At 39.5% G+C, this 22,667-nt stretch overlaps 1 long non-coding RNA gene across 1 annotated transcript; it reads left to right on the forward strand.

The window, feature by feature from the left end:
- Positions 1-203: 203 nt before the first annotated feature.
- LOC136316129 (uncharacterized) lies at positions 204-22,112 on the forward strand. The gene is made up of 3 exons (XR_010727654.1): positions 204-253; positions 17,862-18,058; positions 21,812-22,112. It is a non-coding gene; the product is annotated as an uncharacterized lncRNA (long non-coding RNA).
- Positions 22,113-22,667: the final 555 nt, after the last annotated feature.

Here is a 22,667-nt window from a genome sequence, read left to right on the forward strand (position 1 = left end):
CTGCAGCTTGGTGCTTGCAAAAGTAAAGGGGACACAGATATCCTTCCTGCTTTTCTCCCTATGTGCCACCACGAAACCAGAAGACTGCTCTACTGTATGCATGAAGAAAGTCCTAGTCAAAGTGAATTTATATATATGCATCAGAGACTATGAAAGCATTAAAAAAACCAAGAAAATAAGTTTTGTTTTACAGATAATTTGTATTTGCATGGTCACACTGGATGACAAACTCTGAAAGGACCAACATATTTAGGTGAGTATCCATAGCAAAGCATCAAACTACTAACACTGTATTTCCAATTCTTGTCTCTTTTCTGAACAAAACAAAGTAATGATTCTAGACCTTAACTTCATTTCTCTCTGCAAGAAATGGATATAGAACCTGGGGTGCATGGCTGAAATTACATTTGTATAGATAAGAATGAATAATGGAATTCTCCACAAGACCCTTTTCCTCCCTCTCTCCCTCCCTCCCTCCCTCCCTCCCTCCCTCCCTCCCTCCCTTCCTTCCTTCCTTTCTCTCTCTCTCTTTCTTTCTTTCTTTTTTTCTTCCTTTCTCCTTCCCTCCCTCCCTCCTTCCCTCTTTGCCTGCCTGCCTTCCTTTTTTTGACAGAGACAGAGAGAGTCAGAGAGAGAGACAGATAGGGACAGACAGACAGGAAGGGAGAGAGATGAGAAGCATCAATTCTTCATTGTAGCATCTTAGTTGTTCACTGATTGCTTATTCATTGATTGCTTTCTCATACATGCCTTGACTAGGGGGCTACAGCAAAGCAAGTGACCTCTTGCCAAGCCAGTGACCTTGGGCTCAACCCAGCTACCTTGGGCTCAAGCCAGCAACCTTGGTCTTCAAGCCAGTGACCTTTGGGCTCAACCCAGCTACCTTGGGCTCAAGCCAGCAACCTTGGTCTTCAAGCCAGTGACCTTTGGGCTCAAGCCAGTGACCATGGGGTCATGTCTATGGTCCCACACTCAAGCCAGCAACCCTGCGCTCAAGCTGGTGAGCCTGCACTCAAGCCTGATGAGCCAGCGCTCAAGCTGGCGACCTTGGGGTTTCGAACCTGGGTTCTCTGCATCCCAGTCCAACGCTCTATCCACTGCACTACTGCCTGGTCAGGCAAAGCCCACTTCTTTCTAATTGCAATGAAATTATTCTCAGTCTTGGAACTGGAATAATTTAATTTGGTCTGAAATGGAAACTTTTATTACTCTAATATGCCTTCTATTTTTTAAGCAGAAGACAGTGCCAGGCTTTGACTGGTCCTAGAAGATGTGGCTTTATTTGTCAAAATCACCATTAAGTTGTCTACATAAAGTTATCCTGTTACTTCCTGTTTCTGCTTCGTGGGAAAAGGACTGCTCTAACTGAGAATGTTAGGAAAGACTCTGGTGGTAGATGCTACATGTAAATGTAATTTAATTTCTCCAGATAGTGTTGAGACACTTTGGAGGATACTTCCTTCTTTTATTGTCCTTCTATTATTAGAAAAGCCATGATATGAAATATTTGATTGACTATATTCAGAAAATGAGGAAAACTTATTTTTTCTAATTTTAATTATCTAAAAATTAAAGTAGCGAACGATTGTGAATGTAACTCTTCATTGTAAATGATAGTGAGCCTACGTTTAAATAAGAGAAAGGTCAGTGAGAAGAAAAGATTTAGAAGGGAAAGTAGTTCTGGCCAGGGAGCTTGGTTGGTTGGAACATTGTCCCAAGCACAGAGGTTGCCAGCTTGATCCCTGGTCAGAGCATGTACAGGAACAGATTGATGTTCCTGTCTCTGTCTGTTTCTCTCCCTCCTCTTTTTCTCTCACCAAAATCAATCAGTAAAAAAAAAAAAAAAAACTTAACAGAGGGGAAAGTTGATATGTGTACTTTATGCCATTTTTTTGTTTAAAGGAAAAATTTTTGCTTGGAAGAAGAAACTCTATAGGATTTTAACCTGCATCAAGTCTCATGTGCTCAAAGTGCTGAAAGTTATTTTACCACACAGGAATAAAATGTGGTTGTTATTTCCCACAGAAAATTGTGCTTTTAATAGTAGGAGCACTACTTGTTGAAGGGTTTTTTTTTTGTTTTTTTTGTTTGTTTGTTTGTTTTTACAGAGACAGAGAGAGTCAGAGAGAGGGATAGACAGGGACAGACAGACAGGAACAGAAAGAGATGAGAAGCACCAATCATCAGTTTTTGTTGTAATACCTTAGTTGTTCATTGATTGCTTTCTCATATGTGCCTTGACCGTGGGGCTACAGCAGACCGAGTAACCCCTTGCTCAAGCCAGCGACCTTGGGTCTAAGCTGGTGAGCTTTGCTCAAACCAGATGAGCCCATGCTCAAGCTGGTGACCTTGGGGTCTCTAACCTGGGTCTTCCGCATCCCAGTCTGAAACTCTAGCCACTGCGCCACCTCCTGGTCAGGCTTCTTTGTCATTTTAAACCTGACAATTTAAAAGGATTATGTATGTCTTTTACATGACACAGGTTATCCTGCTAGCCGAAACATTCTCTCTTTAGGCAGATATTATTCTCTAAGACCCCACCACAAACCTATCTTGATTTAGAACATGCTTGGGCCTGACCTGTGGTGGTGCAGTGGATAAAGCATCGATCTGGAATGCTGAGGTTGCCAGTTCAAAACCCTGGGATTACCTGGTCAAGGCACATATGGGAGTTGATGCTTCCTGCTCCTCCCCTCTTCTCTCTCTCTCTCTCTCTTTCTCTCTCTCTCTCTCCTCCTTCTCTCCTCTCGAAAATGAATAAATAAAGTCTTAAAATTATTTTTTAAAAAATAAATAATAGAACGTGCTTGGCATTTTATGTCCATTAAATTGTCAAATTTTGGAAAGGACAAAACAGTAACATTGAAAGGTTAACTAATTTAAAGAGGTTTTACATATATAGCTGCTACATTCCCCCTTTCTTTTCCTGGGCACAACTTTTCTTAACCACCTTACGACTCATTTATCTTCTTCCTCTGAATTCAATCTACAACTCTTTTTTAAGCTGTGCCATGCAATTTAGCACTTAATAATACTCTTTCTCTTAGTGACTCTGGATTGTCATACCTTTCAGTGTCATCATCCAGTATCCAGCATCCCAGTCTCCCAGCTTCCCAAACTCCCAGCTTCCCAGTATCCAAGCATTCCAGCATCTTCTGATGGGATAGGACCACCGTGCTTCTTCATCTGTACTTAGTATAGCCTGGAGCTGAGATTTGGTAGCTCCCTAATGATATTTGTTGATTTGAGTAGAATAAAACCTTAAGTGATCTTATCAAAGCTATTAATTGTATCTATACTGGCATTGCATTTTATTTGATGGGAAAATATATATTGGCTACATTTCATATATTACCTTTTTGTACCTTTGGACGATAGGATATATTTGTATAATACTAAGCATTTCTGTGGCAATTGGCAATATATCTCATTGCCCAGAAGATAGTCTTATCTTTTTTTAATATGGGTCAGTGATAAAACATTCACAAACCACAAAGTTATTCTCCATCATATCAAGAAATCATAAAATCATCAGGAGTAATTTCTCAGGTAGTAAGGAATTTAGCAGAAGTTCAGACACTTTTGTTTTGCAAAAATATTTCTTTTATGGTTATAATTAATGAAAGTTTGGGTTTTTTTATTTACTGCTTCTGATGTACAGCCATTGTTGTAAACACCACTGCATGTGGTGTACTGTTTAGTTCTAATAATAACCTTGTGAGGTAATGCTCTTATCATCTTTATTTCACTCACTAAAGAACTGAGGCAAAGAGAGACCAAGTCATTTATTAAAAGCGCCATACAAAATGGTAGAACCATGATCTGAGTCCAGGTAGTTTGATTGAAGATATCATTCTCTCTGTACAAAATGTGAAGTCACTTTCTTAAGACAAGCATAAAACTATCCTCATTTAATGTTAAATTAATACACAATTTTTTGCCTCCTTCCCTGTTCCCCTAGCCACAGACATATTACTATTTGTTAGGAAATTGTCCCCAAGAATTTTCTTTCTGTTTAAAGGAAAAGCATTTATTCATGATTCTTTAATTCAATATTTTCTAAACCCTATCAGACCAAATGTCACTGTTTATAACAGATATTTTCTAAAATAGGCTTTGCTTCCTTGAAATGAAACCCATAAATAATTTAACTCGCCTATGCACATAAACAGAAAAACATCAATATAATGTCTTGACTCTGATATAAAAGAGACATAAACATAGTTTATAATAGGGTATGTTTTAATATGTAAAGGCGTTAACATACCCACACTATGAATAACAAAGTAGAAGGTTATACCTGTTGGTACAATCACCATGGATAGAGACTGACAGGTAGCTCTTACTTGTAGCTCAAATACCATGAATAAAATTACTCTTGGTGATGAGATTTTCTGAATTGGTCACCAATTCAGTTAAATTTTAGAAATGAAAACATTCCCCTCGATTGCCATGGCCCAGTATTTCTTCCATTATAAGAAATACAGTCGCATTTCTGAAATTAGGATGTCTTATGAGAGCTGTCCGTCAGGACATGGTTGTAACTATCATTGCCTGAGGATGTGCAAACTTGGTTATTGTTACTGATTTCATTTTTGGACAAACTGATTAAAGACCATCCTCAGCAGGGATGTAACCACTAGTTATTGTGGTCACAACTTTCCAACAATATCTTTGGAAAGCTCAAAAAAGTACCAACATCAAAACTTACGGTAATTGGTCTCAGTGGACTTCAAAGAAAATCCTAAACACAAGAGTTGAGTACTATTTTAAGGAACATAGCATCATCAGAATCCTTGATAGCAGAGAGGATAGTACTGTTTGAAAAAAAACATGAATATTGACAACTATGAACCAAAACCTGTTTCAGAAATTTTTCTGAATATGAAGAAGCTTATAAATACCTTAATTTACCTTACTTTTGTTTTTCCTTTTTTATATGTTCTATGTGATATTTGATTTATATCTGTCTAAATAAGCGTACAAGAACTCTTTAGAGCCTGACCTGTGGTGGTGCAGTGGGATAAAGCATAGATTTGGAACACTGAGGTCGCCGATTCGAAACCCCAGGCTTACCTGGTCAAGGCACATATGGGAGTTGATGCTTCCTGCTCTGCCCCCTTCTCTCTCTCTCCCTCTTTCCCTCTTTCTCCTCTCTGAAAATTGAATAAAGTCTTTTTTTTAAAAAGAACTCTTTAGAGGTAAAGGAAAAATTATGTATAAGAATGTATTATATCATAGTTTAATTGGCAATGTTTTCTTTTTTCTTGGTGATATTTAAATAATACTATATTTTACAACTGATGAAATTAAATGAAATGCCATAATTCCCTTCCTGGAAAATTGATTGAATAGTAAAACAATACAAACATTTTGTTTTTATATGTAAAATTATGATAAATTCCAAGCTCAGATAAATAAATACAAGTGGGTTTTCCCTTTCAGAAGTGGGGCAATTTTTTGTTGATGAGGACTTCATGCATGATATCTAGCATTCCTGACTCTACCTAATGAAAGCCAATAAAACCCCCATTCTTTATAATAACCAAAGTACATTTCCACTGATTTCCAGGAGACCCGTAGGGAGGGTTCAGCTCCTGCTGGGACTCTTGTAAATACTTGGTGGGTATGGTATTCCCATTGGTTTTTCACTAGATGGAGCAATAGGACTTTAAGAATGTCTAGTCTATGATGGAAGAACTTTGGAATGATCTTTTACTGTAAATAAATTACTCTTATAATTTAAATTGAATTGTAATCTTTTATTCCCACTAAGCAATAATTGTTACAAAGTAGTTTTCTCAAACAGGTTTAGGTTTGTTATGATGGCTTCCAATAATCAAATAAGACCACACAGTATCTCAAATGACCCTGCATACTCCTACAATGTCCCTACCTGTGTAGACTGGAGTCCTGGACCTGGTTTCAAGTTTGAGCTCTGCTACTTACCTGTTTGACCTGAAAAAGTCATATCATCCCTCTGAGTCACAATTTTGTCATAAGTGAAATAGATTATACAACATACTTTACAGGCCTATTGAAAAGATGAAATAAGATTTGGAAAGTGTTTAGCACTATAAGCTATCAATGAATAGAAGCTGGTAATTATTTTTTATATTGTTTTATGCTAAAACTCACATTAAAATTAAACTATTGTACAAGGTATGATCGTATTAAATTTCATTGTAAAACAATTATGTGAGGCCCTGACTGTCTCAGAGGTAGAACATCGGCCCAACATGTAGAAGTCCTGGGTTCGATTCCCAGTCAGGGCACACAGGAGAAGTGGTCATCTGCTTCTCTACCCCTCCCCCTCTCCCACCTTCCCCCTCCTGCAGTCATGGCTCCATTGACTCCCCGTGAATTAACCCCCACCCCCCAGGATAGCTCTGTGGCCTCTGCCTCAGATGCTAAAAATAGCTCGGTTGCTGAGCAAGGCCCCAGATGGGCAGAGCATTGCCCAGTAGGAGACTTGCCCAGTGGATCCTTGTCTGAGCATATGCAGGAGTCTATCTCTCTGCCTCCCCTGCTCTCAATTTAAGAGAGAGAAAAAAGCAGTTACGTGTTTGGGAGTTCAGAGAAGAAAGACATCCACATGGTCTAGAGTGATCAGTGAAAGTTTCATGGAGTAAACAAGACTTGTATACTACTATGGGGAAAAGTTGACTAGCTTGAGCAGGGGGTGAGCATGACTGCTGCAGCTAAGACCTGCACTGTCCAACATAGTAGCCACTAGCTACATGTGGCTATTTAAATTAATTAAAATCAATAAAATGAAAATTTCAGTTTATCAGTCACACTAACTACATTTTAAGTGCTCAGTAACAACATATGGTTAGTAGCTACCGTACTGGACGACTTACAACATTTCATCATGGCAGAATGTTCTGTTGAACAATGCTGTTCTAGAAGTAGAGTTTCTTCGGGTGGTAGAATACTTGCCAGAACTAAAATGCCATACCACAGAGATAGCAGGTCATTACTTTATGAAAGTATTAAGAAAAAACTTACTTATGAAAATTTATGTTTTTAGCTAGCATGTTCTTTGAGCAAAAATTGTGTGTGTTTATAATTGGGAGTAAGTACTAGTTATCTACTAGCTCACAAAATATCAAAAAGATAACCCAAATGTTATATTTATTTCTTATAAAACAGATTTAAAATAATTTGCAAATGTGTCTGACCAATTACTCTTCAGAGAAAGGAAGCTAAAAAAGTCAAATGCAGGAAATGTTAGCTGAAAAATTTGTATAATTTTATTAGTCATTGATGGATTGATTGATTTTAGAGAGAGGAAACGGGGGGGAGAAAGAGGGAAAGAGAGACATCAAATTGTTGTTCCACTTATTTAAGCATTCATTGGTTGATTCTTGAATGTGCCCTGACCGGGATTGAACCTGCAACCTTGGTGTATCAGGGCAATGCTCTAGCCAACTGAGCTATCTGGCCAGGGCTTATTAGTCATTTCAATAATCAATAAAATGTATGCTTGGTGAGATAAAACCTTAATGTATTTTTAGTAAGGTAAAACAATTTAAAATAAAATGAAAATACTGTTTGTGAAACAATTAATGAAAACAATTACATTGATTTTTTAAAGTCAATGTGAATTATAGTTATTTGTTTGGTACAATACCAAAAATCAACAGTCAAGCCATTTAATAAACATCACTTTTATATTTGAAAGCATCTCAAAATCCTGAGATTTAGAAATTTCAACCTGACCTGGTGGTGGCGCAGTGGATAGAGCATTGAATTGGGATGCTGAGGACCCAAGTTTGAAACCCCAACGTTGCCCGGCTTGAGTGTGGGATCATAGACATCACCCCATGGTGATTGAGCCCAAAGTTACTGGCTTAAAGCCCAGGGTCACTGGCTTGAGCCCAAGGTTGCTGGCTTGAGCAAGGGGTCACTCGCTCTCCTGGAGTCCCCTCTCCCCCGACAAGGCACATATGAGAAAGCAGTCAATGAACAACTAAGGAGCTGCAATGAAAAATGGATGCTTCTCATCTCTCTCCCTTCCTGCCTGCCTGTCCCTTTCTCTGTCTCTCTGTCTCTCTCACTAAAAAAAAGAACCAATTTCATACAGCAGAAAATGTGCCTTTGCATTTTGTATAGTCTGAAGTTTACATGAGCAGCTAAACATTTTAACAGTATTATGAATTTGTATAGTCACTGTTCATTAAAACTCTAGAGTAGTATATAATCTTACAAAAATGTCAGTAAATTTTTTTGGGTGTGAGTACAGTCCCAAGGTCAAAGAACCTTTTTAGAACAACCAGACTCTCATAATGGAAAAAAAAAAAACCCTCTTATTTTAAACCAAATTTCATCTAAGTCATTTACTACTTTTCACATAAAAAAGTAATTAAGTATGAAAAGTTCATATTATGGTATCTATTGTAACTTGATACTTTGGTTGTCATAACACTTCATCCATTAGCTGAGAAGTCTGCCTTGTGAATTCTTTGGCTCTAAGACTATATTACAACTTCCTTTGGTTTGTAAGCAAGCCATTCTATGCCACCTGTTTTAAACAAGTGAAAGGTTGATTTGGAAAGAGACCACCACTCATTCATTTGATCATTAATAGAAATTATCTCATCCCCTCTATGACATAGGTAGAATTCACCTTATTGTGAAGATGGGAAATATCAGAGGTCAAATGACTTGCCTAAAGTTACTTAGCTAGTAAGTAATGGAATGTGGATATAAACTCAATTTGCCTGACTTCAAAGCTTTCTACTATCATCTGTTGATTTTCTGATTTCTTGAAATCTTTGACAGCGATGGGGGAATCTCCAGGACTGCTGTCTCTTTCCTGATAGTTGCTTTTTTCTGGGTTTGTGTTTTCATTGCCTGGCACACAGAAAATTCTTGTGTACTGTTGGCTGCATTGATTGAACAATTCCACACTGAAGGGTTAGTTGAACAGCCACAGGAGCTTTAATATATTAATCTAAACAGAGCATATGGCTTATATGAGACAAGTGCCCTCAGTGGAAGCATTTTTTTAAAATTTTTATTTTTTTACAGAGACAGAGAGAAAGAGAGAGGGATAGATAGGGACAGACAGACAGGAACAGAGAGAGATGAGAAGCATCAATCATTAGTTTTTCATTGCGCATTGCAACACCTTAGTTGTTCATTGATTGTTTTCTCATATGTGCCTTGACCATGGGCCTCCAGCAGACTGAGTAACCCCTTGCTTGAGCCAGTGACCTTGGGTCCAAGCTGGTGATTTTTTGCTCAAACCAGATGAACCCACGCTCAAGTTGGTGACCTTGGGGTCTCGAACCTGGATCTTCTGCAACCCAGTCCGGTGCTCTATCCACTGCGCCACTGCCTGGTCAGGCTCAGTGGAAGAATTTTTTAAATGTGGGACAGATTTTAAGAATTAATACCTCCTACTACCGCTTATATTTCTAACTTAACATTTCCAGCTTCTCGGACTTGGGGTTCAGATGTTTCATTTGCTGATGAGTGAACTCAAAGATAGAAGAGCTCTAACAAATAAATATTTAATTAGTTTTTACTATATTGAGAAAGAAGTCTTGAAAATAAAAGTTTGTTATCAGAAAATAAAGTTCAGTTTAGACATAATTCTACCTCACTCTGAGAAGAGAGGCAATCTGCATCCCATACCATCTACCCAATATGAAGATGGAATTAAGGTTGCTAAACTGACCTGGAGATAGATTTTCCTGGGTTATCTGGGTGGGCCCAATATAATCAGAAAGTACTTTGAAAATGGAAGAGGGGGGCACCGGAGGTAAGAGTGAGACCATGTGAAGAGCACTCTACCAATATTGCTTGCTCTGAAGATGGAGGAAGAGGGCACTTGTTAAGGAATGCGGGCAGGCTCTAGAAGCTAGAAAGGGCAAGGAAGTGGGTGTTCCCCTGAAGGCTCCAGCAAGGAATGCAGACCTGCCGATTCCTTGAGTGTGGCCCAGTGAAATCCATTTTGGACTTCTGATCTCCAAAACTCTTAAGATATTAAATTTGTGTTGTTTTAAACTACTACGTTTGTAGTCGTTGTCACAGCTACTATGGAAAGCTAAACAAATATGTAAAGCTTTTATGGCAACACCTGTTCTGATATTTAGTGTTCATGCAATACTGATAGCTAACTCAGTTCCAGTTTCAAAATTTACAAGAAGCATTTGACTTTTTCTGCATTTCAGAAGTGGACGGGGGGGAAGAGGAGCCATCCTCTTCCACTCTGTCTCTTCATGAACACCCTTATTAATCACTTACCGTATTTCCCCATGTACAAGATGTCCCCATGTATAAGAAGCACCTTAATTTTGGGACCTGAAATTTGAAAAAAAAAGTATTACATAAAGTTATTGAACTCAAGTTTTATCATAAAATTCATACAACTCCTCATCACTGTCAAAATTCCCATCCACTAGCTTGTCCTCATCTGTGTCTGATGATGAATCACTGTCTTTAACAATGAGTGCAAAACAAGCACGAAAAAGTGGGAAATGCAAGTAAAAAATCTACAACCACTGTATAAGACACATCCAGTTTTTAGACCCCAAATTTTTCAAAAAAGGGGGGGTCTTATACATGGGGAAATACAGTAACTCCTGAATAGAACATTTTTTTGCATATCTCAGCCTATATGTATTATCTTTTCTTCTTTGAAACTTTAGGCATTGTTTGTATATCTATTATGATTTCTTCTTTTGTTTTGAGTTATTTGTGAATTTATTTTACTTATCCCTCATGGTTTGGAAATAAGTTAAACATGAGGTCAATTTTTATTAGCTTTTTTTATTCCCAAGAGGGTATCAGTTTACATTAAAGTAGGTAATAATTATTAAATAGTATTAAGTGATAAATATGGGAAAAGAAGTGAAGGCAAGATTTTTCTAATGTGAAGTGAGAATTACAGAGTCATATCTACTCACGTGCCAGTGGCAAAACTTGGTTTGTAAAGGAGGCAGAGAGAAATTAGTATTTAATGTGGTTTTGTGCTCATCTAAAATTCTAGGGGAAGAAGAGAGGACTGAATGTTGGGGTAAAAAGCAGTTTCTCCCTCTACTGTTTTTAAGAATAATTTGAGCTTCTTAAAAGTTATCTATAATTATGAGTTTAGAAAGCTATTAAAGAGCAAAATGTCCCAAACGCATGGTAAACTAGAAATGTAGGTAAACTCTCATCCTGAAAGGCTGCCTGAATTAAAACAATTATTTCTTGATTTTGAGTCTCATAGAATTTGAGCTTATAAATCTTACAACTATTATGACTGAAATGTAAATATATTTGACTATTTGGGGCCAAAAATTTTAAGAATATAAGCTAAATTAGGTCAATTTTATAGAGTCTGCCCTTCAGAATGTGCTCATTTTTTAATTCCTGGCTTTAATGGCAAGCAGAGTGAAGAAGAAAAAAGCAAAAAATAAAAATGTGTGCTACATTTGTGGGTAGTGGACAGGTTGGTGGAGGTAAACACAGAGTTCTGAGTATAACTACAAATATGCATTAACTCAAGTTTTGATAGACAACTGATTGGACCTTCATGGATTTTTTAAGGAAGAAGAAACAAACCAAAATTTTAAGCTGATATAATCTTCTGAGAATGCTATTGTTTTTACTTGGGTGCTTTTCTCTGGTGTTAAGTCATCTAGTTAATGCAGAAGTACAGCAGCATGTGGTTAAGTTACTTTAGAATGGGTGGATTGCTTCCTTTTTCCTAAATGAGTCATAAGACATTCTAAGCAGAGAGGGCATAATCCAAAAATATCTATATAAATTTAGTTATAGATTAGGTATCAATACAGGTATAGAGATAGAAGAGATAAGGACAGGGATAGAGACAAAGACAGAGATGAGGGAGTTTCTCTCATTCAACTTTTACCAAAGAAGATCTCCAAAACTTGAATAAAACTGTTCACAACATTGTTTTCTCACCTAAAAGGTCCAAGATAGTATTTAAGAGTGCACTTATTATTAATGTTGAAATGGATAATTCCACAACATACTGTGAATTGAAGTTGAGAAAGTATAATTAGTACAGTCTAAAAGAAAGTTAAACATACTTTGCTATTTTCTGAGACTGCTAGTGTTTTGGTGATGGGCAAGAAAAATGTAGAATATTTGATGGAAAAATAAGTGTGGAATTTTAATAAACTGCCAGTCTGCTAATAATTTTTTTGTATTTTTTTGAAGTAAGAAGCAAGGAGGCAGAGAGACAGACTCCCACATCTGCCCAGCTGGGATCCACCAGCATGCCCACTAGAGGGTGGGGCGTTGCTCCCTTGCAACCAAAGCCATTCTAGTGCCTGAGGCAGAGGCCACAGAGCCATCCTTAGAGCCCAGGGCCAACCTTGCTCCAATGGAGCCTTGGCTGCAGAGGGGAAGAGAGAGACAGAGGAAGGAGAGGGGGAGGGGTGGAGAAGCAGAGGGGCACTTCTCCTGTGTGCCCTGGCCAGAAATCAAACCCGGGACTTCCACATGCCAGGCTGACGCTCTACCACTGAGCCAAAGGGCCAGGGCCTAATAATTTGCTTTTGTTCAAACCTTTTGAATTTGGCAGTTATTCATAAACCTTAGTCCAGAAAGAAGTGTAAATTTTTATTAGAAAGATGTGTACAGTGTTCAGAGAGTAAAGAGAGGGTACACCTTCACATCTTCCTGAAACAGACTTTATTCAGTACTAAATTACTAAATTTGTACTTTCAGAGTTTGCTGTAGTCTTTTGGGATGAAAAGTCACCATCAGAGGAACAATTGGAAATAATAGAATTATGTTTAAATAGTAAATTTCAAGTCGTACATTTTAGGTGGCTTTTGCTATTTTTGGAATACTAAGTAGTCCTTAGTAGTACTCCTTTGCTTTCAAATTTGCATATTATTTCATACGAACATTAACTGAAAGAAAAAAAGCCCAACTTCAAACGTAGTTCAAAGAAGTTTCTTTAACTTCTAAATACATAATTTTATCACTCTTTTTGGTAAACTTTCACAGTAATGAAGAGCTTGGAAGTTTTAGAATTCAGAGGGATCATGTATAATATTTAGCAATGGCTTAATATGCTTCACAACATATATTTATCTTATATTTTACCTCCTACTAAAGATCTACTTTGCATAATTGTTTTCCTGACTATTCTGCCTCAGGCTATTAAGTCTAATGAAGGGAGTTTTGGCCTTCAACTAACTTACTATTGCTAGTGTCAAAGAACTATTGTCCTTCCCCCCTCCGCCCCCCCTTCCTCCTACCCTTTGAATCTAAGTCCAAAATAAATGAATGGTAACAAGTTTTCTTCACTGCTTTTTAGTATAGAGTTTCAGTTCAGGAAAAGTTCTGTTCAAGAATGAATTCCAGCAGTGTTCCTACTGCCAGCAGGCAGCATAAAAGTCGGAGTATGGAAGTCAGCCAGAGTAAATTTTGCTGAGTGAAGTCATTTATATATGATAACACATGATTATGATTCGTAATGCAGCTTCATGGTCATCTTAAGAGTTTAAATGATAAACATTTATGAAAAACAAATTTAAAGATGAAATCATCCCAACTGTGATTTTTATTCAGATGCTATTCACACACACACACACACACACACACACACACACACACACACACAAAATAGGGAGGAAAGTCCTAAGAGAGCATTCTTAAATTGTAGAATGGTGAAACTACTAAAGTAGCCCAGCTGAAAGGTTTTGGAGTGAGTGTATGTGTGAGCAGAGAGAGAGAGTAGGCAACATTTTCTGGGTCAGGCTTCTCCCTGGAGGTGAAAGGCAGTCCTGAGAATCCACCTGGAAAAGAATCTTGATTCTTTTCCTTCCTGGCGATGGCAAATCCTTCCTAGAAGCCATGGTATTAACTATGTGGAGCTAGGCTGCGTCACCCAGTGTCTCAGGTAGGGAGGTCTAGTCCTGCTCAGGGTTGTGCCCTTGCTCATTTGATATGTTTCTCAGGTACCTCTTTTATAAGAAGACTGTGTGTGCTACGAGGGAGTTTATTCAATTCTTCATGCATTTATTCTTGATCTTCCAATTCCATCTCCACGCCACAACCAGAGTGATCTGATAAGTAGCATCTGCTTAGGTCACATTTTTAATTAAAAAACTCCTCAATGGCTGATTATCTCTTAGGATAATTTTACCTCACTGGAGGCTCGCTATCTCTCTCTCCCCCTTTCTCTCCCCTCTAGCCACAGTTACGACTTTCATTTTTACATTTTGGCTAAGTTCTTTCCTGCCTTGGGTTCTTTTTATGAAGTTTGTTTTCCCCGAAATGCTCTATGCCTCCACCCTCCCTGCCGGCCTCTCCCTTTCATCTTGCTCACAGGCTACCTCCTACTCATTTTTCTCATCTCAACTCAAAAGTCACTTCCTTGGGGAAGACTTCTTGAGCCTTTATAAGAACTTAGGTCCCTTCCCCTCGCGGTACTCTAATCCCCCTTTGTAGCACTTATTACAATTGTAGTTCATTGTTAAATATCTGTTTCCCTTGGTAGATTGTAAATTAAATGATGACATCAAGTATGCCTGTTAATTGCTGTACCCAAGTACCTAGACCAGCACCTAGCACTTTGTAGACATTCAGTATATACTTTATTTTTCTTTTCTTTTTTTTTTTCAGAGACAGAGAGAGAGAGAGCCGGGGAGAGGGATAGATAGGGATAGACAGACGGGAACGGGGAGAGATGAGAAGCATCAAACATCAGTTTTTCATTGCAACACCTTAGTTTATTGATTGCTTTCTCATATGTGCCTTGACCACAGGCCCTCAGCAAACCGAGTAACCCCTTGCTCAAGCCAGCGACCTTCGGTCCAAGCTGGTGAGCTTTTGCTCAAGCCAGATGAACCCGCACCCAAGCCGGCGACCTCGGGGTCTCGAACCGGGTCTTCTGCATCCCAGTCCGACGCTCTATCCACTGCGCCACCGCCTGGTCAGGCATCAGTATATACTTTTTGAATGAATGAATGATCCAACAAGTGGCCAACTAGATGGCTGAATGGCTGGCTGGTCTGATAGTTTTGCACATACAACCCACCTCCCAGGGCTTCAGGCGGGACATCAGGAGGCAGGTGCAGGTGAAAGTCCCGTATAGCACAGTGAGGGTGGAGCAGGGCTGATGGGGGGAGGGGCTGGTAAGCTCTTTTCTTAGAGGAAGTTATGGTTCAGGATGGATAGAGATCAACTAACAAAAACCATATCCTGGAAAAGAGTGAGGGCTTTGAGTTGAATAGTGAGCCAGACCGGTAATGGTGCTGACAGAACCAAAGATGCTGAAATGAGGAGCTAGACAGATGAAATGAAGGCCCTCTTTGTAGTTCTAGATACAAGGTGCCAAAGCCTAGGGAATCTTCTGTGAGATCACTCACATTTTCATCGGTGAAATGTTCATTTAAAAGCCCCCTGTCTAGGTTGCAAAGTATTAACCCCCTGCTTTTAAAATGCATTTCCATATTTTTCTTAACTGAAATCTTTACAGTCCCATGAATATGGAATGCAGAATATTTTGGATTTTAGAAAGGAGATAGAGTAGATATACCCTGAATTAATTACTGTCCCAGTGAGTTCTGAGGAAGCCCTTGTTATCAAATACTTTAATTGTCATGCAGTGAAATGAATGAAAATTCATAGTGAGTGGGATAAATAAATACTATCAAAAGCCTCAGGATCATTTCAGGTCAGGCTTTACTGCCAAATGAGATATAAAAATACTTTCAGAGAGTTTTGGATTTGGAAATGCTGGGTGAGGGATCGTGGACCTGGTACAAAGAGTTGTGCTTCTGGCACTCAGTTAATTCCTGTGTGACTGGTTCTCAGCAGCGAGGGTCGAGGGGTGGCTGCTCTGATTTTCTGACTCCAGAGCTCCTCAGTTCTGCTAAGAAATCCCCACACCCATCTTCCCAGAAGGAAATTTGACCATCTCTTTTCTCTAGGCTACTTGAGATGGTTATTAGTCTATAATCTTTTTTAAGTGTCTGTTGTGTTCAGGGCTGGACCAAGAGATAGAAAGATGAACAGAAGACAGGTTCATCCTTTAGGTAAGACTCTATCCTGGACACCTCACCTGAGCTCCATGTCTTATTTCCATCTGCACAATCCACTGATCCACTTAGCATTCAAAAGCAAACTGATTATCCCCCTTCAGTCTAAAATCAAACAAAAAACAAAATCTATTATTTATCATCCTTTTTACCATTCATAAAATGGCCCAAGCTAGAATTAAACTTTGTCTTTTTTTTTCATATGTAATTACATGAAATGCTGTCAAATTACTCGCATGGGTACCCTTGTCCCATCTCTCTAGGCCAGGAGTCGGGAACCTTTTTGGCTGAGAGAGCCATAAATGCCACATATTTTAAAATGTAATTCCATGAGAGCCATACAATGACCCGTGTACATTACGCATTATCCAATAAAAATTTGGTGTTGTCCTGGAGGACAGCTGTGATTGGCTCCAGCCACCCGCAACCATGAACATGAGCAGTAGGAAATGAATGGATTGTAATACATGAGAATGTTTTATATTTTTAACTTTTTATTAAAGATTTGTCTGCCAGCCAGATGCAGCCATCAAAACAGCCACATCTGGCTCGCGAGCCATAGATTCCAACTCCTGCTCTAGGCCTTCATTACCTCAGCTGTTTTCATCTCCCAAGTCTCCTCTCTGCCCCTTATTTTATGCTCTCTCTTATCCATCCATCTTTTTCTCACTGGCCTTAGTCATTTTTCAATAGTAAAGTATTTTAAATATGCCATGCACTTAAAATTCCTTATTGGTTTTTTTAAATGTCACTGTCATAAGAAAAGAAAGGTTGAGGAACTTTTCAGGTTAAAGGACACTAAAAAGATAAGAAAATGAAATGCAGCACATGGTCCTGGGTTTAGTCCTATGCAAGATAAGAGTTGGCTTACCATACAGGTCATTATTAAGACATTTGACAAAATTGGAATAGATGAAAGCATATCAATATTAAAATTTCCTGAAATTGATAACTGCAATGTAGTTATAAAAGGGAATGTCTTTATTCTTGGAAAATACACAATGAACTATTTAAGGGGTAAAGAAATGAACTTCTCTTAATTTGTTCAGGAAAAGAGTGTGTATATAATCTGAGTATATATGTGTATATATTTGTGTATGTGTGTGTATACATACACATGTACATCTGTATATGTCTATTTACATATATCTAAATAATATATACACTATACAAATATAGAATAATGAAACAAGTGTGGCAGAATAGTAATAATTGGTAAATCTGAGTAAAGAGTATATAGGAGTTCATTGAACTATTTGTGCAATCTTCATATAAGTTTGAATTATTATTATTATTATTATTATCATTATTATTTTGTATTTTTCTGAGGTAAGAAGCAGGGAAGAAGACAGACTCTTGCATGTGCCTGACTGGGATTCACCCAGCAAGCCCACTAGGGAGCAATGCACTCTGCCCGTCTGGGCAGTTGCTCTGTTGCAACTGGAGCCATTCTAGCGCCTGAGGCAGAGGCCATGAAGCCATCCTCTGCACCCAGGCCAACTTTGCTCCAACTGAGCCTTAACTGTGGGAGGGGAAGAGAGAGATAGAAAGAAAGGAGAAGGGGAAGGGTGGAGAAGCAGATGGGCGCTATTCCTGTGTGCCCTGGCTGGGAATTGAACCTGGGACTTCCACACACCGGGCCAACGCTCTACCGCTGGACCAACCGGCCAGGGCTTTGAATTATTTTAACATTAACATTTTTTAAAATTCAATTTTCAAATATTAAACATGCACAATTTTACCATCTTCCCACTGCTCATCTAAAGAAATTTTAAGCTCCTCAACATCATGCTCAGGGATTTTTTTATAATCTGGATTCAGAATAGTTTTTTTTCCCTACAGGTATTCCTTATTTCATCTATGCGGAAATGCTCGCCACTCACTCCTCCTCCTGTGTTGTATTCCTGTTGTCCTCTCCACAAGCTGTGCTCTCAGTGTTCCTCCCCTGGGGACCCACTCTCGCTCTGAGACCACGCTCGCAGGTCCTTCCTCGGCAGTACACTCCTCCGCAACTGCAGGCAGAGCGAACACTTCTCTTGGTATGCACTGAATGTTGGTGTTCTCTGAAAATCTTATGTTGAAGCTCTAATCCTCAATGTGATAGTATTTGGAGATGGGACCTTTGGCAGGTAATTAGGGTTACATGAGGTCATGAGAGTGGGGCCCTTCTAAGAAGAGACACCAGAGAGCTTGTCTCTCTTCCCGCCATGTGAGGACACAGCTAGAAGATGGCTGACTGCCAGTCAGGAAGAAGAGTTCTCACTAGGAACCCAAACTGCTGGCACCTTGATCCTGGACTTCCTATGCTCTAGAACTGAGAAAATCTGCTCCTGTTTGCTAAGCCATGCAGTCTGTATTTTGTTATGGCAGGTTTATGTAGTTTTTGTTTGTTTGTTTGTTTTAAAAAAATAAGTCATACATCACATACACCAAAGCTGAAAAAGAAGCTCTATGGATAGCTTGGTTGATTACAGCATCATCCCAAAGTACAGGGGTTTCCAGTTCGATCCCTAGTCAGAGCACATACAGAAAAGGATCAATGTTTCTCTCTTTCTTTCCCTCTCTCTCTCTACAATCAATCAATAAAAATTTTTTTAAAGCTGTAAAAATAGCCTGACTGGGCGGTGGCACAGTGGATAGAGCATCAGACTGGGATGTGGAAGACCCAGGTTCGAGACCCTGAGGTCGCCAACTTGAGCGTGGGCTCATCTGGTTTGAGCAAAAGCTCACCAGCTTGGACCCAAGGTCTCTGGCTCAAGCAAGGGGTCACTCTGTCTACTGTAGGCCCATTATCAAGGCACATATGAGAGAGCAATCAATGAACAACTAAGGTGTCGCAACGAAAAACTGATGATTGATGCTTCTAATCTCTCTTCGTTCCTGCCTGTCTGTCCCTATCTGTCCATCTCTTTGACTCTCCCTGTGTCACTGAAAAAAAAAAAAGCTATAAAAATAAAAAATGTCTTGTCATTACTGACCCCCATATTTCTTTCACATACTATCTAACTATCTAAGGAGAAATTTGTCATTTCTTCTGCAAAATCAAGGCTTGGACTAAATTATTAAAATTCCTTTCAGCCTGAGGTCACTAAGGTCCTAACACAGAAGATTTGATTTGATTTATTTTATTTTATTTTTAATACAGATTTCTGGGTCCCAGTGATTGAATCAGTGGATCAGGAGTTTGGCCCCAGAAATCCAAGCTTTTATTTTTTAATTAATTTATTGATTTTAGAGAGAGAGAGGAAGGGGAGAGAGAGAGAGAAAGAGAGAGAGAAACATTGATTTGTTCTTATGTATGTCCTGACAGTGGATTGAACCAGCCACCTCTGCACATCAGGATGATGATCTAATGAACTAAACTATCCTGCCAGGGCTATTTTATTTTTAAATTTACATTTTATTTATTTATTTTTGTGACAAAGACAGAGAGAGGGACAGATAGGCACAGACAGACAGGAAGAGAGAAAGATGAGAAACATCAATTCTTTGTTGCAGCTCCCTAGTTATTCATTGATTGCTTTCTCATATGTGGCTTGACCCGGGGGAGGGGACTACAGCAAAGCAAGTAACCCCTTGCTCAAGCCAGTGACCTTGAGTTCAAACTAGCAAACTTGGGCTTCAAGCCAGCGACCTTAGTTGGGTTGATGGAGGGATCATCTCTATGATCCCATGCTCAAGCCAGCAACCCCACGCTGAAGCTGGTGAACCCAAGCTCAAGCCACATGAGCCTGCACCCAAGCTGGCAACCTAGGGGTTCTGAACCTGGGTCCTCTACATTCCAGTCTGATGCCCTGTCCACTGCGTCACTGCCTGGTCAGGCTACATTTCATTATTTATTTATTTAGTTTTGTATTTCTCTGAAGTTAGAAGTGGGGCAGATAGACAGACTCCCGCATGTGCCCAACGGGAATCCACCTGGCATGCCCACCAGGGGCAATGCTCTGCCCATCTGGGGCGTCGCTCCATTGCGGCTGAAGCCATTCTAGCACCTGAGGCAGAGACCATGGAGCTATCCTCAGCACCTGGGCCAACTTGCTCCCATGGAGCCTTGGCTGTGGAAGGAGAAGAGAGAGATAAAGAGAAAGGAGAGCGGGAAAGGTGGAGAAGCAGGTGGGCGCTTCTCCTGTGTGCCCTGGCTGGGACTTCCACACGCCTGGCTGACGCTCTACCACTGAGCCAACCGGCCAGGGCCTTCACATTTTATTTTATTTTATTTTATTTATTTATTTTACAGAGACAGAGAGAGAGTCAGAGAGAGGGACATATAGGGACAGACAGGCAGGAACAAAGAGAGATGAGAAGCATCAATCATTAGTTGTTTTTTTTTTAATTTTTATTTTATTTTTTATTTATTCATTTTAGAGAGGAGAGAAAGAGAGAGAGAGAGGAGAGACAGAAAGAGAGAAGGGAGGGAGGAGCTGGAAGCATCAACTCCCATATGTGCCTTGACCAGGCAAGCCCAGGTTTTGAACCGGCGACCTCAGCATTTCCAGGTCGACGCTTTATCCACTGCGCCACCACAGGTCAGGCAATCATTAGTTTTTTGTTGTGACACCTTAGTTGTTCATTGCTTTCCCATATGTGCCTTGACCGTGGGCCTCCAGCAGACCAAGTAACCCCTTGCTCAAGCCAATGACCTTGGGTCCAAGCTGGTGAGCTTTGCTCAAGCCATTTGAGACCACGCTCAAACTGGTGACCTCGGGATCTTGAACCTGGGTCCTCCGCATCCCAGTTTGATGCTCTATTCACTGTACCACCACCTGGTCAGGCTACATTTTATTTTTAATTGCAGTTTACATTCTATATTATTTTGTATTAGTTTCAGGTGTACAGCACAGTGGTTAGACAATCACATACTTTACAAAGTGGTCATACCAATACTTCAACTGGCAACCTAGGGATTTTGAACCTGGGTCCTCTCCCCCCATACATAGTTATTACAATATTGTTAGCTATATTCTTATGTTGTACTTTACACATCCCTATAACTATTTTGTAACTATCAATTTGTACTTCTTAATCCCCTCACGTTTTTCACCCAGTCCCCCCCCAAGCACCTTCTCTTCTGGCAACCCTCAGTCTGTTCCCTGTATCTAAGAATCTGTTTCTGTTTTGTTTGTTCACTTATTTTATTCTTTAGATTCCACATATGAGTGGAATTGCACAGTACTTGTCTTTCTCTGAGTTATTTCACTTAGCACGATACCCTCTAGGTCCATCCATACTGTCACAGACAGTAAGATTTTATTATTTTTATATGGCTGAATAATATTCCATTGTATATATAGAATATTCCACTGCCCTTTTTATCCACTCATCTATTGATGGGTACTTGGGTTGCTTTCATATCTATTGTAAATAATGCTACCGTGAACAACAGTGTGTATATTTTTTCAAATTAATGTTTGCATTTCTTTAGGTATATCCCCAGAAGTAGAATTGCTGGGACATAGGCAGTTTTCGTTTTACATTTTTGAGGACCTCCATACTTTTCTGTATAGTGGCTGCACCAATCTGCATTCCCATCACAGTACATGAAGGTTTTCCCTTTTTCCACATTTTTGCCAACACTTGTTATTTGTTGGTTCATTGATGATAGCCATTCTGACATGTGTGAGGTAATATCTTACTGTGGTTTTAATTTGCATTTCTTTGAGGATTAGCTAACATAAAAAATTTCAAAATGAGGAGTAGCCCATTGGGGTTGATATGCTCTAGAATCCAACAGCACCTGATTTGGAAATTCAGTCATATCTCTATATCTCATTTCTTATTTCTACCTACTCCAGCCACTGCTCTAGGTGCTGGGAAGGCAGCTGTAAATAAGACTGTCAAGACCCCTACTCTCGCTGGACCAGGCAGTGGCACAGTGGATATAGGATCAGACTGGGATGCAGCGGACCCAGGTTCGAGACCCGAGGTCACCAGCTTGAGCAAGGCTCACCTCAAGCAAGGGCTTACTCGGTCTGCTGAAGACCCACGGTCAAGGCACATATGAGAAAGCAATCAATGAACAACTAAGGTGTCACAACGAAAAACTGATGATTGATGCTTCTCATCTCTCTCTGTTCCTGTCTGTCTGTCCCTATCTGTCTCTCTCTCTGTCACTGTAAAAAATAAATAAATAAACAAAATTTTAAAAAAGACCCCTACTCTCATGGTGTTTTCATTCTTGTTGGAAAGATTGACAATTAAAAATATATAAATATATAAGTAAATAATGTAATTTTGGATGGTGGTAATTTCCCTGCAGAAAGATAAAGCAAGGTAAGAGATTAATAAGTAAAGGGGGGATAGAAGTTAGTCAGTTATGGAACATTCTCTGAGAGGTGCTACTTGAGAGAGACCAAAAAGAGTCTAGAGAAAAGCATTCCAGATGGAAGGAGCAGCAAGTGTCAAGGCCCAGAGACAGGAAGGCAGATAGATGATCCAAGCACATATTTTACAACTTGCTTTCTTCACCTGATTTTATGGTGAGCCCACGCTTAAGCTGGGTGAGCCCGCGCTCAAGCCGGCATCCTTGGGATTTCGATTCTGGGTCCTCTGCGTCCCAGTCTGATGCTCTATCCACTGTGTCACCAGCTTGTCAGGCTTTTTTTCCACCTGATTTAAGAGCTACACTGTGATCTTATTCATTCTTTTACC

This window comes from Saccopteryx bilineata, chromosome 12 (genome assembly GCF_036850765.1).
Source record: "Saccopteryx bilineata isolate mSacBil1 chromosome 12, mSacBil1_pri_phased_curated, whole genome shotgun sequence".
NCBI classification, from domain to species: Eukaryota; Metazoa; Chordata; class Mammalia; order Chiroptera; family Emballonuridae; genus Saccopteryx; species Saccopteryx bilineata.